This window comes from Leptopilina boulardi, unplaced genomic scaffold (genome assembly GCF_019393585.1).
Source record: "Leptopilina boulardi isolate dan_hultmark-lab unplaced genomic scaffold, ZJU_Lbou_2.1 LbouV2_244, whole genome shotgun sequence".
NCBI classification, from domain to species: Eukaryota; Metazoa; Arthropoda; class Insecta; order Hymenoptera; family Figitidae; genus Leptopilina; species Leptopilina boulardi.
In genome coordinates, this window is record NW_026137801.1 from 1,106,687 (window position 1) to 1,110,872 (window position 4,186).

The following is a 4,186-nucleotide window of genomic DNA, read 5'->3' on the forward strand; positions in this document are numbered from 1 at the left end:
TTGTTCGTACATTTTTCAATATAGCTTTGTAAGTAATTTGTCAAATTTAAGCCTAGAAAGCACATCTGGGGTAGTAAACTACACTAAAAAAATTCAAAATTCGGTATTATTTGCAGATTTTTTTTGTTTATGTGGTTTTTGTAATTTTTTGGCAATAATTTTGATTCTATCAAAAAACAAAAAACGCTATCTTCTTCATAATAAAAAAGGAAAATAATTATTCATAATAAAGTTATTTTGCGTTAAATATGAACATTCTAACAACAAAAGAATTTTGGGGTGGTTTTTTACCCCAGATGTGCTTCTACGTATGAGCCAGCTATATTGCGCTTGATTAAAAATGACAATTTTAATAAATGATTCCATGACAGTTTCTCTATAGCCTTTTTTATTGATGATTAAAACATAAAAATTAACATAATTTTTTGAATTGTACATGGGATCGTTCACAAACTACGTCACACTTCAAGGGGGGAGGGGGGCAATTTGTGACGACCCGTAGAAAAAATGGCCCTAAAGTATATAACAGTGTGTGACGTGGGGGAGGGGGATACAAAAATTGAATAAAATAGCGTGACGTAGTTTGTGAACGACCCCCATGCAATGACGTTAAACTATGTTTATAGACTCAATTACATCATCATTAATTATGTTTACAGGCTTCACAGTGTTTCCCCTATTTTTCCATCATTTTAAAAAATTTACTTTTTTCTCTTTTTTTATGAATATTTCTCCTTTTTTTCATTCATTTTCCCTATTTTATGTTGAAACTCGAATAATGGTATATTTCATAAAAATCCAAATTTTAACCAAAAAATTACATGACTCGGATTGCACGACTTTTATCGACTTTTTTCAATGAATGTGACTATTTTTTTGGAAGGGGTCTCAAAGAGTCTGTTGCTATTAGCTTAATTTCTAATATTTATTAACAAAAATTTTATACCTAACTTACTTATTTTATAGTGTACTTTAAGGTAACTAAGTGCTCAAATAAAATAATTTTTTTTATATGAAAAGAATTATAAAGAGACTTACATTTTTTGGCCTTTTTGCACGGAAAAACTTTTTCAAGAATTATTCTCGAATTTATTCAAGAACGGAGGATATGGGAAAAATACTTGAATTGCTGCAGAACCGTAAGTTGAAATATTATTTATAGTTTTTGGGGAAAAACTGTAGTGAATTTCTGGACAACTTATTGAATTTTCAACCAAAAATTCACGAACTCGTTTAAGAATCGAAAAGTATGAACTGCGAGAAAAAAAATTTGCCTGCGTGAGTACTCGAACTTGACAATTAGAACTACCAAGAATCAAGATATCTGCCTTATGCCGCTCGGCTACAGAAACGTGTTGCGTCATTATAGGTGGGAATAATGTTTAACGAAAGCAGGCGTTGTATCTATAGCTCACGCTGCTTCTTTCTTAAATAGTTCGAGACTTTTTCACCGCACAGTGACTGAGATATTATAGTCGCGGCGTCAAGAAAACTTATTCTTCAATGATTATAGAATTTTCTATAAAAACTAGTAAATTTTTCCCATATCCTCCGTTCTTGAAAAAATTTGAGAATAATTCTTGAACAAAGTTTTTCCGTGTGCCCCATGTAACCATTCAAATTTTTCTATTAAAAATTCTTTAAAATTCAATTACTGTTTAAAATTTTATCAATAATTTTCAGCAATTGAAATTTACAATTTCTGTTAGGGTTAGAATTTGATGGGAAAAGGTTTTAGATTTTCATTGGAAATTAATCATAAAACAAAAAAATGATTTTTCTTATTACAAATTCCGGTAGGCTAACAACATGCCCTTCGGACAAATTTAATTATAAAGGTAGTGGATTCCTCCTACTACCATTCTATTATTCAGAACGTCGTTGAGATTCGTATTCTTATTGTACTCTTAATTTGATCAATCAGAAAAAAGGAAATATGAGAATGGTTTGAATAAGAAATAACAATTTAAACCTCAAAGAAAAACGTGTATTTTATAAAATAGAATAAAAATGATTTTATTGCATGTATCGAAACGATGTGTTTGATAGTGTGAATGTGTGCGTGGTGTAAATATAATGTATTAAAACTCACCAAAATCAAATCCATAATATTTAATTCAATAGTCCTCGATAATCAATCAATATTCAATAATCAATATTCCAATATTCAATAATCCTCAATTCAATAATCAATATTCAATAACTCAATAAATCGATATTCCATAAATGACAAATCAATATTCAATAATCTATATTCCAATATTTAATAATCCTCAATTCAATAATCAATACTCAATAACTCAATAAATCGATGAACCGATATTCAATAATCACAAATCAATACTTCAATACTTCAATAAATCAATCCAACTAAAAGAATTTCTCCACTTAGAGAATTCTTTTACAATACACACTTGGATCAACCCCAAACTCCGGGTTATAACACCGTCTCCTTTTGAGACCTCAAACTCTCCAAACCTCTACCTTAACTACACTCTAAACAACCCTGGTCTAAGGGGTTGTTCTACCCGTCTCACTCGGAGACTTCACTACTAAAGACCTCGATTTCTCATCAACAATTGGTTTTATTAATTGACAAAATAGTGGGATTCCTATTTCCTAATATTCTCGATATTTATTTAACAATACTAAAATGATAACAGCTACTTGTTTCTTAATTTATTTATAAATTAATTTGAAAAATTGTGTTTGTGATGTATGTTTGTGTTTTATATTATTTATAATTCCATCTGTAATTTATTATAAGTAGAAAAAGAATTTAAATCACTATGTGATTTAAATCTTACAATAATTTATTAAATTTAAGTATCTTTTATTTAAAATTGAAAATTTTAAAAAGTTACGAAATTCGTTCGTAACAAATACCCCCCCCCCCAGGATCACAGTACCTATTATCATTAAAAAAGGTGAATAGGTACCATTTTTCTCTAAAATAGGTTTATTAACAATTTATTTGTTAATAGAAAGTAAATTTTTTCAAATATCAAAACATATAATTATAAATTTAATGTTTATAAAATACATAAAATCGTTTCTTAGTGTCGTTTCTTAATATTTAATATATAAAATCTGAATTTAATTTAAAGTCAAGATGAACCATTCTTAATGCTTCTTTTTCTTCGTAGCACTGTCCATTATAAGGGAATTTTTTCGCCTTATATTTTTATTGAGCTTGTCCACCTCATCCCTTTTCTTTTTTTCTGCTTCACGTAACTTTTCGAGACTAATTACCATTTTTTTATGACGATATCTTTAGCATTTTTTTTAACTGCTTCTTTTAAAGCCTCTTGCATTGATTAGGAATTCTCAAGAGCAGCTTTATAATCTTTTTCTGCAGATTTCAAATCGTTTTCTAGTTTCTTGATTGTCCTTGATCTTGTTTCTGCTTTCAAACGTTGTTTCTCAGCTTCTTGTTGAGATAGGATCTTTTGCTCATCCAAATACAATTGGTTAGATTTATAAGCGCCTTTACCGAGTTGAAGTAAATCAGGTGTTATAGGCACTTTATATACCATTTTATCATACTTTTTCAGTGCATCAATGATATATAATTTTGAATTCAGAGTTCTTTCAGACATATTACTTTCATCTTCCGTTAAGATCCTTGAAGATAACGAGAAGTCTCGTTCGACATCGGCATTTCCGTGACTTAAAGCAAGAGCGTTCTGTACAACTCGTTTAATTTCCGGGTACTTCGGATTATTTGCATGATTTTGAAGACTAAAGATGTGATTCCAGTAAACATCGATTCTTTATTCTTTGTGAATCTGACCTGCTGATCCACCCTCAGTAGTCTCCATTCGCATTCCAGTCTATCAGTATCCACATTTCGAAGAGGCAATAACTTGTCAATTTCTACAATATATCTTACACTTTCAGGATTTTTAAAGTTTTCCTGACCAAGGCACTGAAAATACTTTAGAGTTTTGAAACAGTGAATTCTACTTAGTAGATGTTTTACACTAGCAATGTAAAATTTTTTTGCTTGATTTAAGAACGAGAACTGTAATAGTTTTGACAATTTCGCTAGCGATTTTCTTGCCTTTTCTCCGACGTTGATTTCATCAAGATCCAAAAAATTTTCGATTCTTCTGATAACTTCAGAATATCTTTGGTCTGAAATGCAATCGACTCCAAAGCAGATTGCTTAGTCATGCTTGAAAGC